The sequence below is a fragment of the Ascaphus truei genome, chromosome 4 (assembly GCF_040206685.1).
Source record: "Ascaphus truei isolate aAscTru1 chromosome 4, aAscTru1.hap1, whole genome shotgun sequence".
Lineage (NCBI taxonomy): Eukaryota > Metazoa > Chordata > Amphibia > Anura > Ascaphidae > Ascaphus > Ascaphus truei.
The window spans coordinates 265309127-265330451 of NC_134486.1; the positions used below are offsets into that span (position 1 = coordinate 265309127).

The 21325-nt window shown below is 41.4% G+C and overlaps 1 protein-coding gene across 2 annotated transcripts in view; it reads right to left on the reverse strand.

Moving 5' to 3' along the window:
- Positions 1 to 21325, reverse strand: part of BACH2 (BACH transcriptional regulator 2) — a 308499-nt gene that overhangs the window by 270345 nt on the left and 16829 nt on the right. For both annotated transcript variants that reach the window (XM_075597466.1, XM_075597461.1), the window contains exon 2: positions 3003 to 3134. The gene's annotated coding sequence lies outside the window, so the exon portion shown is untranslated. The remainder of the gene's footprint in view (positions 1 to 3002; positions 3135 to 21325) is intronic.

Sequence of the window (21325 nt, forward strand, 5' to 3'; positions counted from 1 at the left end):
AAATAGACAGGACACCCGGCGCTCATGCTTGGAGAGCAGGTGATGACACCGCTCTCAAGCATGAGCGCAGTCAGCGCCAGAGGGGCCGCAGCCTAAGCCTGGCAGATTCCGGGATATATCACTGCTGTTTGTAACATGCACACAATTTTCTATGATGCGTGTGAGGGTTTGTAAAGCGTTTTAAATCTTTATTTTGTAAAGTGTATCAGTATTGATTTAATTGGAAAATATATTTAATAAGTAGCCTGATTTGCTGGGAAAAGTGCAAAAAATAGAAGCCAAGACAGTTTTGTGTATCCCTATCCTCCACCCACCCTGTTGCGAGGAAGTACCATACAGCTCTTCTGTCATCATGTAAAATCACAAATCATTAAACAAAACATTGAGCAAAGTGAGAAATTGGAAATCTGGGATTGCTTGCCGTATTTTAAAAGGAAATAACAATTCATGCTACAGTAAGCAGCGTCCATTCCGTGTTCATTTTTCTGCCTGTATTGGTGCAAATACCAAGTGAAACAACACATTGGTACAAATAAAATAAACAAACCATGATCCTATGTATATACATCCAGTACTATTTCACCACTGAACATCTCTCCTTACAGTAGATCCTGTTACAGCTAGATCAGCATACGTGCACGCTTAGTCTCTAATAGAAACAACGGCCTCTTTCAGTCCTTACAAACCTCTGAAGAAATGGACTGCAGCGTCATTGGACAAACTAAAGGCCCCCTCAGCTGCACTGAACACTAAAATGCAAAGAGAAGCACGGGGAAGGGTTCCAACGTTTTGCTGAACACACTGTATACGGAGGATGGAACAGAAGAAATTAAATCACTATGATTTGTACAATGTTCTGGTGGTTATCCACACTACTACTACTACTGTAGCAAACCCTCGGAAATAGAATACAGTACGTTATCTCCCGTCTTAAACTCCTTGCTGTATTAGGGCTTGCCGTGTAAAACATTGAAATCTTTGGGGGAAAGAATGGGAAAATGTTTCTGTGTCTTGAAACTAAGCATTAAGCGCTGTATATGTTTATTCAAGATAACAGATGTCTAACTTAACCTATACGTAGGTCCTCAACGCCTGTTATTCCATGCAGATTGTATGTATCCACAAGTCGTACCCACAAGTCGTACCCACTGTAGAGAAAATGAATTGCACCCTTTCACATGGAAACCCTCAAATCAATAGCGAATAGCTGAAGAATAGTGTGACTAAACAGGCCTTTGTGGGTCACCAATACACGAATACATTCTACCATGCTAAATTATATAGGAGTATATAAACATTTTACCAAGACATATGCATTGAAGTGAGCATCGTATCTGCCTGTATGGCCTAGAATATAATACAAGATGAATTGCTCTGTTCAGTGCCACCTGCTCTAAATGTGAAAGACATACACAAAGCTAACAAACATAGCCATATTCAGTATTCAAAGTACTGTGCAATTCTTCATTATAAACAAACTATTTTCATATTTTATTGTAAAGATCTCACTTTTCCCCCTTAATGGATACATATTTAAAAACCTTGGAAGTATTCCCGCTTTATATATGATTGATGCAAAAGAAAGCTCCTAGAAGAGGAAATTCTGGCAAATGGTCCCTGTATGAAAAGGCCCCTTTGCATTTTATATAAACAAAAAGGTGAATTTTGGAATGAAACACAGGTGATTGCGGTTTAAAATTTCCCAATACACAAACAATATTTAAGGGATCAAAATCATAGAAAGGGTCCCTTTGTAGCTCCACACACTTGATATATACAGAGTAAGTAAGGAGCAAGGAACATGACTGGGTGATCAGGAGCCTAAAAGAAGAAGGGTTAATCCAAGGCAGTTATGATATAGGTTTTGAAAAGGGATAAGTGACCAGCTTTATAAAAGGTACTGTAGCTAGGACATAAAAGGAACTATAATATCAAGGACTGGCCGAGGGTTTATTCTGTTGCATCAATTAATGGGGAAATGAGAGATCAAACTTAACATCTCCGGGGCCTGAAAGATTTGTCACCATATTATATAGTGACAACGTAAGTACGTAAGTAATATACAGGCATACCCCACATTAACGTACGCAATGGGACCGGAGCATGTATGTAAAGCGAAAATGTACTTAAAGTGAAGCACTACCTTTTTCCCACTTATCGATGCATGTACTGTACTGCAATCGTCATATACATGCACAACTGATGTAAATAACACATTTGTAACAGGCTCTATAGTCTCCCCGCTTGCGCACACCTTCGGTACAGATAGGGAGCCGGTATTGCTGTTCAGGTCGTGCTGACTGGCGCATGCGTGAGCTGCTGTTTGCCTATTGAGCGAGATGTACTTACTCGCGAGTGTACTTAAAGTGAGTGTACTTAAACCGGGGTATGCCTGTATCTACTTTTAGAAGGATAGAATTGCCAACCTGCTTCTATGTCATCATGAGACTGTTCCGGTTCTTCAAGTCTCAATTCTTCAGAGATTCAAGACAGATATTTACTGGGATTACAGTTAAAAAAAACAAAAAAACAAGGATCGTCCCAAAACGACTTATTAGGACATGGAGCTAGGCTGGCAATTAATTATGAGATGTAAATGATCTATGTTTATAATATTAAAATCAAAATAGCATTTTTTCCTTTAAAAAAAAAAAAGAAATAATAAAAAAAATATTTTACAAAAAGCAGCATATTACACATTAAAGAGTTGGTTATCTAGAGCAGGGGTGCTGGGTGTCACGGTAGGAGTAATACAACTGGACAGGAAGTGTCTTGAAGTATTCAAGAATTAAGTGCCCAACTCTATTCCTCAAGACCCTCCCCCCCCCCCACCCCAGGAGGTCAAGTTTTTGAGTATATTCCTGCTTCCACACAGGAATTGAGCCACCTGTGCTGAAGCTGGGATATCCTGAAAACCTGACCTGTTGGGCTTGAGGACCGGAGTTGAGCACCTCTGCACTGCACCAATATCACAGCTACCTCTATGCTTGTTTCACATTTACCTTATATTGTCCCAAAAAGCAGTCATTTAATAGAATACTGTTTCCGCATCCCTGTCAGGCCGAGAGCTTAAATGCTCCCTGAAGTGTGTCTGTAAACACTTCCCATCCAAAACGTCACTTTATCAGCATCACCTGTGGGAAGAAATGGGGCAACATTAAAATATGCAGAACATTGACTTCTAAAAATGGTTTGTGTTACAACATTTTGTAAGAAAATAAAGTACGAACACTGCATATCCCCCAATCAACACCATCCCAACTGTCACGCATGGTGGTGGCAACATCATGTTATGGGGATGCTTCTCTTCAGCAGGGACTGGGAAGCTTGTCAAGATAGAGGGGAGAATGGATGGTACAAAGTACAGGTGAATCCTTGAGGAAACCCTGTTTGAGGCAGCCAAGACTGAAACAGGGGAGAAAATTCACATTTCCGCAGGGCAATGACCCAAAGCCAAAACCACACTGTAGTGGTTGAACAACAAGAGAATTCATGTTCTTGAGTGGCCCAGTCAAAGTCCTGACTTGAATCCAATCGAACATTTATGGAGAGACATGACTATTGCCATCCGTTGACGATCCCCAACTAACTCATCAATGGATCAATTTTCCCGTGAAGAATGGGCAAAAATGTCACGATTCTACTGTGCAAAACTAGTACTGACCTATCCAAAAAAAGACTCATAGCAGTAATTGCTGCTTCTAGCAAGTACTGACTTAAAGGGCTGAATACATTTGCAACCAGTACATTTAATTTTGTACATTTCTCTAGACATTTAACTTCCTCCACATATAGTGAGAAAAAGTTTGTGAACCCCAATGATAGTTATGGAAATTCCATAGGATTTTCCATGATGACCTTCTTCAATCAAAGGGTAGTATAAAAAAATACAAGGGCGCTCTCTCTCAAGGGGTTTCTAATTAGAACACAGAACTTATACAATACAAATTTTGTATTACCGTGTAAGAGAACCCCACTCGTAAATGTCTCTACTTCTTGAATCAAAACCAGCATTTTCTTAAATATCCAGTAGTGTTTTATATTAACCGATTCCATGTCTTTTGAAACAAAATTATGTATGAATTAGACAGACAATGAGTAATTAAGTCAGGGTATGTGCAAAAGTAATTGAAACCCTAGTTTTATCAGTTAAATTAAAGGGGATAATTAGAATCGGGTGTTTAAATACCGTATTGGCCCGGTATGTTTTTTTCCTAAAAATGTCCTTCCAAAAACTGTACTCGTATTATATGCGCAGCCTAACACCTTATATTTTTCATGTAGAACACCTACAAAACTTTAGGGTCGTATTATATGTGAGGCCGTACTATAGTCGGGCCAATACGGTAATTAGGTAGTTCTTCAGGGGTGAGTTTGGGAGGCCTCATCCTATATAAAAAAATACAAAGTTTCTTAAGTTTGGTCTTCAACATACCGGTGTGTGGAAATATGTAATGTCATGATCAAAAGAAATCTCTGAGGACCTCAGAAAAGCAGTTATTGATGCTTACCAGTCAAGACAGGGTTACAAAACTATTTCTAAGGATTTGGGAATAAACCAATCCACTGTCAAAACATAAAGTCTACAAATGGATAAAGTTCAAGACCACAGTCACTCTACCAAGGACCGGGCATTCTACAAAACTCTCTCCAAGAACAAACCAGCAAATCACAAAGAACCCCAGAGAAACATCCATAGATCTGCAGGCAACTCTCGCCTTGGCTAATGTGAGTGTTCCTGACAGTGTGTGTGTATTTACACATACACACACAAATACCAGGTGCTTGCTTCATTTTATGATTTAACCGAATAAGTGCACAATACATTGCTCTGCAGATACTCTTGTTGCCCTGCTGGAGGAAGGGGCTTAAGATGTTTTGTCCATTCCTTAGATATTAAGAGACATGCATGTATCTGTGTATGGGCTGTCTATTGAGTATGTATCAGTTGCCATGGAATCCAGCATGCTAATGCACAAATCCAACACTTACAGAAATATTGAAAATTGCTGCGAGTAGGCGGTTGTGCAGCAAGATGAACATTTCCAGTTTTAATCAATTAGACCCAGTGTTACCGAGCTCTGTATCAGAACGTTACTGATTGGCAATAAAGTATCTACACAACAAGAAACCAATGAGCAATTATAAACACAATAGTGCGTTTTCCTGAATGTATTATTTACAGGATTCTAAACTGTGGTTCTGATAACTAATAAGTTCCCAATACAGCATGGTGGACAAGGAAGAGGGGATGGTGAGTGGGCAGGTGTGCAACTGTTAATCTGCCCTAAAGTGTGCAAGATGGGGCAAAGGTGGACCACTTCTTAAACACCAGCCAGCCGAGGCAAAAAGGTACTCTACCTGGTTACTCCATCCTAACCAAATCAGGGCCCACCTAGGAAGACTGTACAGGGGCTTAGGTGTGCTACCTTTAAGCAGAGAGGGAAAGAGGAGGAAGCAGTTCCATGATCATTTACCGAAGTCAAAATCAAGTGGTCAGGAGGTCATCATCAGGACATAAACCTATAGTTTTAAGTGACCTATCGTTTGGCAAGAAAACGTAAAAAACTCTGCATTTGTTGTTCGCAAGTATAATAAGACACTGCTACTATAAACTTGCTCAAATTTGAGCAAACATTTGGCAAAATAATTATTTCTTCTAGAAACTTACTACAGCACTTATATTTTCTGCATCTTCCTCATAATGGACATAATGTATATTCCCTACATAATATTCCAAATAATTTCATCATCTCCGAGATGATCTTATTCCTTCCTTGGGGACTCTTCCCTTGCTCCCCATTTCACTCTGCATCACAAGATTATACTGCTTCTTTCAAAACCAGAAATGTAAACCATCAACTGCATCCCACGCCGATTGGCCAGTTCCTTTGAGCCATGGATTAGTCTCAAAGTCAGCATCGTCCTTTAAAGGTTACAATCATTATCAAAGTTCAACAAATAGATAACCCTTGGAGATATGGTAATAGTGACAGTGGTGTGAACCATCAACTGGTTTATCTCACACTGCTAGAGCTAAAGCCCAGAGTAGAAGGGGTTGTGTGTTCTAGTCCTGTTGGGTCTGACATCAGTACCATAGGCGCCTAAGGCTGTGTCCAAAGAGCCTCAGCCCGCGCTCCTCTGCGCTGACGCTGAGGCTTGCCTGCCCTGTCAGCAGCGATCCCATGGACTAGCAGGCGAGCCAGCGTGTGCGATCGGGAGGTGGGGCAGTGACGTCGCTGGGCCAATAGCCCGCAACGCACCGGCGTCAATGTCACGGCGCCGTGACGTTAACGCTATTTTGCTGTGATTGGAGGTTTTCAGCCGACAGTGCGCTGAAAAACAGCATTGGCTGTCGGCTGAAAAACCCAACTCCTCAGCACGCTTGAGGATGCCGGGGCTCAGCGCGGAGGGTCCGCACGGCTCAGCGTTTCCTGTCCTTCCATGGACGCAGCCTTAGGATGGTCATCTCAATATAGTTCTTATTTGCCTTTTAAGACGTGTGGGATGTGAAACATATTTCACTTAGCTATTGGCATATGTAACCCCCCCTCGTGGAATTACTAGTGTCTACTAAAATCTCTGGATCGCAATATAAAAATGTATTTAGTCATGCGCAACATGCCAGAAAGAAGCAGTGGAACAGTCTCTAACGCATTTTGTGCAATACTGCGCTGACAAATATAAAAATATATTTTTGTATTCCAGTATCCGACTTCAACGCAGACTGGAAGCACGCCAACGCGGGACACACGGATCGGAGGGTCGTGAGTACAATATTTGTGTGATTCATCACATACTCTAAGGATCCGTTTTCATTTATACATTTAGTCTAACTCCAGGAATTTTCTCCCACAAGAGGTGAGGGGATTTGGGGCTACCACCTCGTGGCGTCACAGACATCCCTTCTGGGTATACCTTGGAGTACACGTTTTGACTATTTCATTGAACATGATCATGTCTCCATTACAGACCATATTGATGTGTCCTGGACATTATTTCCAATATATTTACATAGTTCATATATAGTTTAAATTTTTTTGGACTATAATAATAAACTCTGAGCACTGACATTGGGACAGCTGTTCCTTTTTTCCCCCAATACTGTATATTGTCAGCTCTAAATAGATAAATAATTGTATCTATAAGTAAGATTTAGCCAAGAATCTGAAAGTTTTAATAGCAATTGGATTGATCCTTTGCTAAATCTCAACAATCATGAAACATATCAATTCTTTCTATCGGACATGGTCTGTAATGGTATATTTACACTGCATGGCAGCCAAAGTCACTCAGCTCAGCAAGTGTCCTTTTCAACAGCTGCATTTAGAGCTTTGTGACCCATCAGAGCTTACCCCTTTCTACTTGCTAAATCGACAATAGTTCATTTAGCATAACGTCTTTATATCAGGGGAGGGATTCTTGCTAACCAGCTTCTGTTGGGAATGACTGTCGTATACAGGCATAGCCCGCATTAACATACGCAATGGGACCGGAGCATGTATGTAAAGCGAAAATGTACTTAAAGTGAAGCACTACCTTTTTTCCACTTATTGATGCATGTACTGTACTGCAATCGTTATATACGCGCATAACTGATGTAAATAACGCATTTGTAACAGGCTCTATAGTCTCCCCACTTGCGCACAGATTCGGTACAGGTAGGGAGCCGGTATTGCTGTTCAGGACGTGATGACAGGCGCATGCATGAGCTGCCGTTTGCCTATTGGGCGATATGTACTTACTCGCAACTGTACTTAAAGTGAGTGTACTTAAAGCGGGGTATGCCTGTAGTGTGCGCCCATAACATGCACATGCTATGACAAACACTGGAACGAAACATGGCTTTCCGTGTCAGAGGGCCTGCCGAAACATCTGCTCTGCACGGTGTCGCAGGCTCCTTTAGTACAGCAGGATGCCCAGTCATGATTTTAAACAGTGATTTCATCTTTCCTAAAGCAGCATAAGAGAAACGTAATATTATATTGAACTTCAGAGCGTTTTTGGGTGTACAAGAACTTCCGTATTTAAGATTACAGATTTACCATGCCAAGCAAATGTATATTGTACCTGTCACTTCCGATTGAATTACTACTAGAATCCCGGTGTATTTTCAGGATGTACCTTACCTGTTACAAAAACTGAAGCCCCCCCCCCCTCCCCTAATTGCTGCAGACAAATGCAAATGAAACTGGTAGTAAATGGAACTCAGCATCGTGGACCCTTTCCCTGTACAGCTTTGTCGGTTTTAAAAACTGCATTTCGTTCGGCATTTCGCTGAAAACACCACCTGCAGCTGACAGACGCTGAGCCTGCATTTACATACCGACACACAGCTCCTTACAATATGGGGCTCTTCCACTTATTTCGCTTCATTGCACACATGCTTGAATAATGGCCACATTATTGCACTGCTTTTGTGATGTCAGGAGCACTCTCTCTTACAGGAGAAGGAGAGACAGCTGCCCCTCCTCAAATCGCAATTCATATGCTTATGCTTGAGTTTGCATGCTCCCAGGCAAAGTGACATTGGACTTTCCCCATAACCACAAGTAAAAAAAACGGCAAACATCTTTGGGTGATGTACAGCAGTAAAGTTCATAAATGAATACATTATTCCAAAACTTACCTGACCTCCATCGAGGCTCCAAAACGCCAGAAACTGGGTTAAATGCGTCACTTTGCAAAATCACAATTGAGTGCTACCAATTTACTGCTTTTCTGTACCCCCCTTTCTTAGGCCGTGATTATACCAAAAAACACGCACAGCGTCGCCCGGAGCGACGCACCAAAACAAATAGTATGGATCCTTGAGCTTATACTTACTGCGACTGTCGCGCCGCTTGCTACTGCAATGCGGGCAACAGTTGAAGCGTTTTCCAAATTTGTTTTCTGGTTGTGACGGCCGCTTCCAATCAAAGAACAGATTTCAGCCTTGTCTCCCTTGCAGTCGTGTGCGCAGAAGAATGTGCTTGTGCACACGTCGCTCTGCGACGTTGCAAATGTGACATCACAGATGCAAGCTGATGCATTGCAGTGCACTGGTATAAATCGAGCCCTTATGTCATCCAAACGGCCAAATGCAAACAGGCATTAAAACTAGACTTTGGTCAAATGCCTCGAGCATGAAGAAAAAAGCATGTTTCTACGGTTTAATATTGTTTTCTTATAGCTCCTACAGTGTTTGCAGCACTGTACATAGAACTTTTGCAGGCACGAGGAGTCCATGCCCCATAGACCCTCCAATCTAATGTAATACCTGAGGCACAGCGAGATATGTGACTTGCCCAAAGTCACATGGAGCGGACACCAGAATTTGAACCAGGCTCCCCTGATCCCCAAAGTCAGTGACATTGTTTTCAGAGTAAGTACCTTTACTCACGGAGCCGTTCCTTCAGCCCGGTTTGATGCCGAGGTTAAAGGGCTGAATTGTTAATCATACATGCATTGCATTAATACATCTTGCTTCATACATAGACCCCAATACGTGTGTGTGTCTGTACTGATTCTTCAGATAAGTGTATACGGAACATGACCATCTTTATTAAGGTCAGTTGGTTTCAACCCTACAGAATGCCCAGAAAAGCTAGAAAGTGTGCTTTTTATTAATGTCATTAGTCAGTACAGTACCAAAGTGATACAAATATTAAAGCCGAGTGGCATGTCTGATTTCCCCCTGAAAAGGAACATAGTGCAACATTAAACTTTAAGTGTAACCCAATATTTTTCAACCAGGGGTTCTAGAAAGCCTCTGGTTCCCCAGGCACCCCTAAAGTGTTCCCTGCAATTTTCTGGTCATTTGAAAATTGTACCAAGTACAGAATAATTTACAATGCATCTGATCTCAGACACGCTATAAGGCTGCACTTTTAGTGCTTGCAACAGCGGCGCGATGTCGCGTCAAAACAAATGCACTGCCGCTGTCGCGTGCGCTTATAGTAAGCGTGACGGGACGGATTGGTCTCGATCGCTGCAAGTCATCTCAATTTGATTTTTCCAGCGACCGCAGCCTCACGTCACTGTCGCTGGCACTATAAGCGTAGCCTTAGAGAGGGTTAGGGTGTCTTTTTTTAAACAAGGCTTAAAACTTACAAAAAACAAAAACAAAAAAACAATAGACTGTTTAATAATCAGTAACAACTAATACTTGTTAGAGCCTTAGCAGTATAAAATATGCTTCAATTATGGGAAGTACTTGGTGTATTATGCAATCAAATATTAAAAGCTAAAATCCGGAAAAGGAATGTACCGGGTATATTTCCATTTATGTTGGAGTAAGGGTTGTTTTGTGCATGTATAAAAATTCCTCTTTAAAAAAGTGAAAACAAAATCTGCAGCAGCCATTGAAATAGGAAAGATGCCAAAAATGTGGGTACAGGCCCGTTGTTTATTTATTCTAATTTGTTTTTTTGAGTAGCCAAATGCCATGAATGAAAACTCTATTCAGACATGTGTTGCTCACCTCGGCTGCCTATCAACAAGCCACAAAAATGTACAGTGGACCTGAAAACACACAGTGCTCACTCCAGATTGATGGTACAGCACAGAACTGAACCAAGGAGTTACCCTTCCATGTCTACCCCCTTTAGTTTTGGTTGGTCTTCAAAAGGGAGGAGTGGCTCAGTGAGTAAAGACACTGACCCTGTAAAACAATGACATGTTGTTTGAATCAGGGGAACCTGGTTCAATTCCCTGCTCCATGTGCAGTCACTTTATCTCCCTGTGCCTCAGGCACCAAAAGCATAGATAGTAAATTCATCAGGGCTGGGATGGTGTCTGTAACAATCCCATGTGCTGCGTCCCGCGCACTGTACTGTAATTGTGAAGCGCTTTGGGTCCCATTGGGTAAAAAGCGATATGAAATACACTAATAATAATAATAATTTTAAGTCCACAAATGTTTTGGCTAAGATGGAATTAAATATAAACTGTTAAAGTTAAACTTGGAGTATGGTCTTTTTCCAACTTGATCCAATATGAAATAAATTGTTCTATGCCTATTGTAGAAGCCACATTTTTGTTTAATTGATTACATAACTATTTCAGAACTTAAAAATGTAGCTGTATGTTACACCTGTATGCCTTCTAAACTAAGAAGTTCATATTAGTTTCGTAGTCACAGATGAAACAAGAAAAGTAATAGACATCTCTAAAGGAAAAACATTTTGAGCTGCGTCAGTAGGACAATAGCTTTAATGCCATATTAATATGGTTGAATACCAATGTGTAAATATAGTGCCAGGTTTACATTTGATATGTAGGTTTAAGAATAGAAATGAATAGTTGAATCTTTCAAACTTTTATAGCTCAAAATTTTAAACATATCAGTTACATTTTCTAACCTGTGGGGATGCTTCGTGTATAAATAATAAGAAACTCATTTTTACTGTATAACAGTTACATAATAATATTTATATAGCACGTTTCTCCCAATGGCACTCAAAGTTCTTACAAATCAAGTCACGTGTGTGTGAAAACCTTCCATCATCCAGGTTGCTCTTAGAGCTGCAATCCACTCTGCTCACCATAAAAAAAGAAGTCTTTCTTTTTACATAGCAAAGTCCTGTTTCTGTAGTTTTTAGCAATTAAGCAGCAAATGTTAGTTGATGAAAAGTCATCTCCCTGGGGAGGTTGAATGGGGACTGCCACGCATTAAAGCTGCAGTTCAGTCAATATCCTGCATGTGTGTGTTTTTTTAAATAAATCAGTTCTGTAGTAAGAAAAAATACTTTTAGCATTTTCTGTTTTTAAAAAAACAACTTTGAAAGACCAATTTTCTTGTATTCTATTTTAACAACCATTTGCTAAGGCACTGCCCCTTCATGTCCTGTCACAAGCCCTGGCACACCCCTTTGTCAGCCCTGCCCTCCGTCTAGCACATGTCAGTGCAGGAGTGCTCATGAATATTCATGAGCTTCCACTGAGTGATAGAAGCAGAAGAAAAACATATCCCTTCCCTAATGATGTCACCAAATTTCGCCGATCAATACATGGAGAACGAATTGACCTGCAGCTATGCAGTTCTTTAGGTAAGTAGAGCTTGTCCACATGAAACTATTGAAGTAAAAAAAAAAAATTTAAAAAAAATAAAAAGACTGAACTGCAGCTTTAAGATAACCGAGATTGCTGTGGTAACGGGTAATGCCAGGGAAATAATGAATCCGGCAAAAAAATGAAAAAAAAGAAAGAAATGGAAAAAACACAACATGAACAGGTTGTTAGGACTTTATTTGTGGTTTATGGGGGGGGGGGGGGGGGGGGAGGGATACTGCAAATTAGGTAACATCACAATTGTGGTGTAAACTACTGTATGAACCATTGAATTTTCTGCTCTTTGGACAACCTCTTCTTTGTTTCTGTTCTTTAGATGCTGGCACCACCACAACACAATGCAATATTTTACTGATGTCTTAAAGGGGTAATCCAAGCAATATGCTACACGTATGTGTTTTTAAATAAATCAGTTCTGTAGTATTAGATAATGTATTAAGTATTTTTTCTAATCAACTCTTAATGCCATTTTTAATGAGTTTTATTATATGGAGCATCCTTTGATTTCTATAGCAGGTTTTTAAAGAGGCAATCCAAGCAGTTTAAATTAAAAAAAAAAAAAGTGTTTTAATACATGTAGCCTTTGATTACCTTTATTGAAAACTAATTACCTAAGCTGCCGATCAATTGGTTCTCCCATGACCATCAGCAAAATCCTGTTTCCCAGGGTTCATTACATGGCTGCCTTTAAAGCTGCAGTTCAGTCTTTTTTTTTATTTATTTTTTTACTTCAATAGTTTTATGTGTGCAATCTCTAATTACATAAAGAACTGTATAGCTGCAGGTCAATTCGTTCTCCATGTATTGATAGGTCGAAATTTGGTGACATAATTAGTGAAGGGATCTGTTTATATTCTGCTTGTCTGTCAGTGGAAGCTCATGAATATTCATGAGCACTCCTGCACTGACATGTGCTAGAGGGAGGGCAGGGCTGACAAAGGGGTGTGCCAAGGCTTGTGACAGGACATGAAGGGGCAGTGCCTTAGCAAATGGTTGTTAAATAGAATACAAGAAAATTGGTCTTTAAAAGTTGTTTTTTTTAAAACAGAAAATGCTAAAAGTATTTTTTCTTACTACAGAACTGATTTATTAAAAAAACACACATGCAGGATATTGACTGAACTGCAGCTTTAAGTTTCAAATCAATCCTTCAGTCAGTGTAACTCAGAAGCTACAATGTATTCTTATATTATTAAATGATCACAAACAGGAAAGTGTTGCAAAGATCTTGCACTGCTGAGGAAGTGTGCTAAAGCCTGCTATAGAAATCAAAATATGCTGTGTGTATTAAAACTCATTAAAAATGGCATTAAGAGTTTAATTTTAAAATAAAATAATTAAAAAAAAGGTAGGAATTATCTAATACTACAGAATGAATTAATTTATTTATTTATAAAAAATAAAAAAAACACCACACATGTAGGATATGGTTTGGAATGCTTCTTTAAACACACTTTCCAAGTAATACAAGATTTTTGCAACACTTTCCTGTTTGTGATAATTTGTTGCTAATATTACCAGCCATTGTAGCTGCAAACTGGAACAGATCATGTTACTGTAGTAATATAAGAATACATTATAGCTGCTGAGTTGCACTGACTGAAGGATTGATTGAAACGGAAAGGCAACCATTTAGTGAACCAGGATCTTTGCTGATCAACCACGAAGAACGAATCAATCAGCAGCTTAGGTAATTCGTTTTCAATAAAAGGTAATCAAATGCTTCATATATTAAAACATACATATACACTTTTTTTCTTTTTTTTTTTAAGTGCCACACACTGCCTCAAATTGTCATGGGACAATGTTACCTTCACCTATCTTTGTATATTTCCTCCCATTTCCATCTCATTGCCTCCATGTACTCGTTACATTGTTTGGTCCCTGTAGCCGCCTGCGCTTTCATCAGTGCCATAAAACTGATCATGCATTCTGCCCCTGCACTCGCGTTAGAAGCACGCCGCCAAGGGATAAGCAAGATAACCAGTTCATATATGCTTTCCATTGCAAACATGCCTCCTGCGTTACTTGGTGTCAGCAGCGCTCGCAGCACTTTATACATAAACATTATTACGGGAAAAAGAAAAAATCCCTATTCAGTTACAGTGCGTGATTAGATTGCTCTATTTACATTTCACACATTCATTTTATATGGGTTTACAATTTCAACATACCATTCATCAGTGTGGCGCCCCCATGATGCAGCAAACCACTACATTTGTATTCAAATATTAATATACCAAGTCGTGCTGGCACTGATCAAGGAGGGAAAATAAAGGGCCAATGTTAAAAAGGCACTTTAAAATAAATAAAAGTGGCACTGATTTTGCTCTTTCTTCCTTACTAAAGATGTCTGAGATAAAAGGGAACACGGTAATTGCTGGGAGATTTAAAGGTCCAATGATCCATATAACCGACCCATACAAATTGAAGAGAGATGAACTCTGGTTAAGAGACACTGCTCTGAACCAAGTAACAAACAGTATTCAACCCGCACTTACAGAAGTTAAACTATCTGCCTACATTTCAAGTACAGCAGGGCCCCGGGGTATACGGTGGGTTCCGTTCCAGGGGCCCGCCGTATAATGAAAATCAGTTCTCTGCATGCGCAAACCGGCATTTTCGCCGTTCTGCGCATGCGTAGCCTATGGTCTGTGCGTGCAAACTACTGTATGCGCACGCACACTACGGTCTGCGCATGCACGCCGGGCGCAACCACCCGTTCTGCGCACGCGCAACTTTTGATCCAACATGGCGGCCCCCTTCTCGGTGCCGCCATATCGGCGGATCGCCGAAAAGCAGGGCACCGCTATACCAATAGACACTTAATTGACCTTTTCTTCCTTAGGTGTTGTCTCTTCTCATTCTCCCAAAAATCGAGGTAAATGGATACCAAAACCAGTGATAAAATACTGATTTCATATTTGGCAATAACATATTTTATCGTTATGCTTCTACTCTGCTATATAATAGAACAAAGAAACTTTTTTTTTTGCAGATTCCAATAACTGTTTTGCATTGTCTTTGCATTTTTGCTCAGCGCATGAACACCACGTCTGTACTTTTAGCCGTGCACCTGGATTAATTCAAGGGTGTCTAAAAAAGCCGTTTGGTTTCCCTGAAGCACAATAAACCATTTTCTATGTAACATTTTGTATTACGATTACACACTAAAGTGTGTGAGTTTAAGCCAGAGGTTCTCAACTCCAGTCCTCAAGATCTCTCCTAACGGGTCAGGGTTTCAGGATATCCCTGCTTTAACACAGGTGGCACAATCAATCAGCTCCTGCTTCAGCACAGGTGGATCAGAGGCTCAGCGTCACGGGAGACCAGAACTAATACCAGGGATCAATATCGCCAGACAGAACCACAAGAGTTTATAAAATTAATTTATTGGAAAACATTAATCCACAGAAATACAGATAAACAGATAACACACCTACACACAGCTGGGGATACTGGGATACCTATAGTCCTAGGTGCAGGGAACTCCCTAGAGAGACGTTCCCTGATCTTTTCCCACAGGATGTCTTCTGGACTGGGCTTCAGGCCTGGCACAGCACTGTAATCCTCTCTGGTACAGAGACTTGAGCTGCAGCTAATAGTCAAAGCCAACAGCTCCTGCAATTCCTTCAGCTCACTTCAGCCTAACTAGGAGTCTCCCTCACCACCTTCTTAGGCTGTGCTTATAGTGCCGGCGACAGAGGCGCCGCGTCAAAACAAATGCATTGCCGCCGTCACGTGCGTTTATAGTAAGCGCGATGGCTTGATCGCGATCGCTGGAAGTCATCTCAATTTGATTTTTTTCAGCGACCGTAGCCTGACGTCGCTGGCACTATAAGCGTAGCCTCATACACCAAGGCCGGGCTCACAGTGGCTGCTCGGCCTCGCGCTTCTGTGCGCGCCCCGCGCTCACTCCTGCAGCCCCAGCGATGCATGCACCAGCTGCAGATGGGTCACGGCATTCGGCGGCGTGGCGGACGCGTCATGGAGCTGGTTCGCCCTCATTGGCTGAACCACCTCACGCGACGTGACATCACGCTACTGCAGCACAAAAATTCCATTTCTTTTGTGGCTGCAAAATTTTGCCGCACAGCGCCGCGAGCACTTGAGGAACTACCACAGGCAATCAGGTATGAGTCCTTGAAGTGCGCACTGACGCAAGCGCGTGCACATAGCCACGCCGCCACCGTGAGCTCGGCCTAATCCACAACATTCAAGGGCAGGCGCTGTCTACATGCCCAGACCACGATTGCTGGCTTAAACAGCAACATTAGGCCCGGGCCATAGAGGGGGGGAGCCGGGCTGAACCGCGCGGACGCTGAGGCTCGCCTGCAGAAGCTGTGCGATTCCACGCACATACAGGCGAGCCAGCGTCCGCGATCGGAGGTGGGGGGAGACTGAGGGAGGCGGGGCAGTGACGTCGCTGGGCCAATCACCCGTGACGCACTGACGTCGACGACGTCACGGCGCTGTGACGTTGACGCAGCCCCACTCTCATTGGAGGTTTTCAGCCGACAGCGCGCTGAAAAACAGCTTGGCGCTCGGCTGAAAACTCCAAAGCCTCCGCACGCCTGCGGACGCTCGCGCGAGCCCCCTCTCAAGGCATCCTCATTGAGGATGCAGGGGCTCAGCGCTGAGCGTCCGCACGCCTCAGCACGGCCTGTCCTTGTATGGACTCGGCCTTAGAAAGAGCAACATGCAAACAGTTAGAGGGAAAGATCCCAGACAACTTCTGCAACATTTCTCCTGCAATCAAAATTATCCCCTGGTCTCTGAGGTGCTGGAACGAAGTAACATAATACATAGCTATACATACACAGGACATAATAGAATGGTATTATTGATAGGTAGGGGGTAAAGCAGGGCTTGAATTTTATTAAACAGTCATATTTACTCCTACCGTCACACTCGGTCTCAGACTGAGCCACCAATTGAGGCACCTGTGCTGAAGCTGGGATATCCTGAAAACCTGACCTTTTGGGGAGGGTGAGGAGGGGGCTTTGAGTAATGGAGTTTTAGAACCCCTGGTTTAAGCAATTACTTAAAAATAGGAAAGCAGGGTCAAATGTGGCAAAACACTTCTACAGTCAAATACTCAAGGATTTATTCCATTTTAATCAAAGTGTGTGTCGATGCCTTCTTCGGCTGGAAATAATACATACATACATACAATTGGTCTAATACAATTTTATTGCTAAAGAAAACAATAAAGCTCAGCCCACACCTGATCTGCTTATAAATATTCTGCACAAGGACACAATGGGAATTATGAATCAGCCAAATAGCTTTGTAATTAACCCGCTAGAGGCAGAAATGAATCATTGCATCATCACATTCAGATATTAATAAACTCTTACATTCCATAATGTCAAACGTAGTTCTATTATTGGAGAAAAAAACAAAACAAAACTTGTCACCCAGTCTTTTTTAAAGCAATATCTAGTTTTCCAAATGGTATAACCAAGTCCCTTCTTGCTACATAGCAGCAGAATGTAATCTTATAACCAGAGATGAGTGTCCCTGGGTTATGTACATGAAATAGCCAAAGCATGTCATGCGTTGGTTATCAGATGCCAATGGGAGTATGAATGGATTCCTAAGAAGCTGAACATTACATTATGCTTTCAAAAACGTTAACGTTAACAAAATACTGTGCCGTCCAAAAGCAGCAATCCCACCAAATTCAACCATTGTTTTTATCACAGCAAAGGAACCAGTGGGGTTTTCAGCTCTGGGGACCCTCAGTATCTGAGAGACTTACAGGCGCTCTACCAAGGAATTGAACTGCCCATCCAATAGGAAGCCGCAACAGCTGTGTTTAAGCTTCCTATTGGCCCGCAAAGTTTGGTGGACATTTTGATTCCCCCTGGAGGGGTACTACACCGGTAATATCTCAGGAACCCGGGGTCAAGAGAGCAGAAAATAAGAGCACAGCTCTGGAGGACTCCACCATTCCCACGCTATAAAAAAAAAACATTATTTAAAACCTCCCTCAACAGGCAGGTGGTTTAACACCTGGCTGCAGCATTGAAATCATTTCAGTAATATTTCAGAACCGACGATCTTTAATTTGATGGTAAATATATAAAATATATCTTGTACACACATATAATATATACATACATGCACCAAATACTTGCATTTTTTTTTATGAAGTTACAAAAAACCACAACAAAACTGAAAGGTCACAAAGTACACGTGGGGCTGGTGACGGAATGTTCTGTAGGCAAAAAGTTTCCTGTGTTGCCTCTGAGGTTTTAAAACAACTGCAAATCATGGAGAAGAAAAAGTGTACAGCAGACATGTAGCAATTTAACCCACTTTCCTTTTTCTGAGTACAGTGAACTGCAACGGATTAGAAAAGCTCACCCTGGAAACTTCTATAGACAATAGGGTAGGAGTGAGTGGCTAACTCCAGGCCTCCAGGGCCAACCAACAGGTCAGGTTTTCAGGATACCCAATATTCAGCACAGATGGCTTTGTCAAAAGACTGAGACGTGCTGAAGCAGGAATATCCTGAAAACCTGACCTGTTGGTGGCCCCTGACGACTGTAGTTGGCCACTCCTGCAATAGAGCTTTAGCGTCAAAGATACAATGGCAACTTCAACAATGTATCATCCAATGGCTATATCCAACTCTGTGCAACCTCTGGCTAACCGTTTCACTTCATGAAATAAAAGAAGAAACTCCAAGACACATTTAAGTTACAGTGCGAGCTAAAAACAAAATCAGCAAACCCTACTGGTCATATCACACGAGAAAGAAACAATCGGGCATTCAGTTTAGTAAACTTCATTGTTGCCCACACTTTGGCATCCCTAATGAATCTAATACTTTACTAAAAGAATCAGTCTATATTACTTTATTGTACAACAAACATGTGCAACTAATACAGAAAAAATATATACAGCTCAACCCCGTTATAACTCGATCCGTTACAACGCGAATCCGCTTATAACACGAATCAAGCATGGCTCCCAATATTCGTATTTATGAATACTTTACAAGACGATTATTGGTATCTTAAATACTTTATTGTACAATGCATACAATTGTACAGTATTTCTAACGCGATGTGATTCTTTGGACCCCAAGCACAGCGTTAGGCTGCAAGCCCGCTGCGGCCGGCGGGGCGCGCGGCCGCGGACCACCAGACCCCTGTCCGAATGGTCCCTGCCCCCGCTGCCTCCTTCCGGCAGGGCTGACTACGTACTGTGACGCGTCAGCCGGCCGATGCTGCAAGAATCTTGTGATTTTCGGCGCTGACGCGTTACGTGGTACGTGAGTCAGCCAATGGGGAGGAGGGGAGGGAAGGAGCTAGATGGGAGGCGCCTTGGGCGGGGAGCAGGGAAGGAGCAGCAGGTTAAAGTGTGTGAGTGTGTGTGTGTATATGTATATGTGTGTGTATATGTGTGGGGGGGTGGACGGCACAAAGACCAGATCCCGCCCCCCTCCCTCCCATTCCCCCCCACACCGGCTCCCTACAGACCGCATATCGCGGTCTGTGCCGGTCAGCGCCCCGCCTGTCTGCAGTTAGGGCACGCTGACTGAGGGAGCGGGGCCTTAGCCTTATAAGGGGGTTGAGCTGTATATAGGCTTGTCTCCGTTTCATTATCTCAGGTTTATTAATGTTTGCAGTCTGCCGATTTCTTCTGGCATGGTGCGATCCGATGCATTTCGCCTTATGATTTTGTTTCCATTGTATGGCCGCAGGTTTGCAACAAGGAATTTTTGATGCACAGTGGTCCAAAGTGGGATGGCCATCTGTCATTAATGGCTAGATGACTGATATTGGCTACAATGATGAATGTTGTTAAAAGTTATTTAATTACCAGTGTCCTGCCTTGCTTTGTTACAGATGCATTGCAAAATCCCATTACAATGATGAGATGCAGAAGAACAAAAAATCAGTTTTTGAGAATCATCTTATCACAATTGCAACGGTGCGAAGGTTAATATTTCAATAGTAGGTTACATCTATTCTATTTAAACGAACATAATAAAAATATTTAAAGCTATATACAAGGCACGCTATTGAGAGCAATGCACTTCATTCATATCACACAGTACTGGTCCACAAATCATTATATGCAAATCTGTTAATACAGATAAAATAGATATTACCCACTATTCAATGACTCATCTTTGCACAAAAATAAATCCAAACTAAAACAAATCATAGTTGCCAGTTTTGTGCTGAAATGACACCAATGAGAGGCTTTGGGATTTAAAGGCAACAGATCTGATCTCACAAGAAAAGGGGGAAACACCAGGAATTAAATGTTTTTTTTTAATTACTTGTTGCCCAAACAAATGTGAAATATCTGTTTTTATATCTATTCTAAAGATTTCAGAGGTGGGTGTTAATCTTGGTTCTCTATAGAAAAAGTCTTAAACGTGGTTAGAAACCACTATAACATAGAGCCACCTACATACTTTCACAATATTGCTCAAGAACAAATGCTATCTGAACTGCATGTGCTCACTATAAACTATTTGCTGCCCTTGTCGGGAACACTGAAATACAATACTGCAGAATTAAGCTATGTCGTGCAAACAAAAAATGGAGGATTGGTGATACAATTGTTTGAAAATCAGGAGCAATGCAATGTCTCAGTGCCTAAATATGGGACAGACCGTGGTAATGTTACAGTAACAATAGTTCTATACTTTTATTTGTAATCATATTCTAACAGTGGATTCTCAATAAATAGGTCTATCACACAGATAGCTTATTTATTGCAAAATTTTTTTTCTAAAAAGGTGTATCATATTTTGGAAGAAAAGTCATCAACGTATGCTTATGATGACCAAACACTAGCACATTAGAACTGTACATTTCACAGAAAGAAAGCAGGGACTGTTACACAGGTTTGCAAAATACAGTACATCTGGAACAAAACCATTTTCCTCTCTGGTTCATGACGCACCGAGTTACAGTACGGTTCTGAAAGGCAGAGTAATCTACTTTACATCTCAAGACTACAAAAACTAAAAAGTTTCCCAAAGTGAAAAACAGATTTTTCCTTCTGAACGCTATCTCCATCTGATACAAGAACAGGTGGTTTATTTCCATGGCAACAGGGTGAAACAATTTAAAGTTCAAACCTCTTGGCAACATTTGTTTTTTAACACATGGTCTGAAAGAGCAACATGATTACGATACAGGGGGGGATATTATATATTTTATTAGGTTGTAAGCATTTAAATATGAATAAAACACCAACAGTGTCAGTATATGTAGTGTCCTGTAATTATGCAATAAAGGGC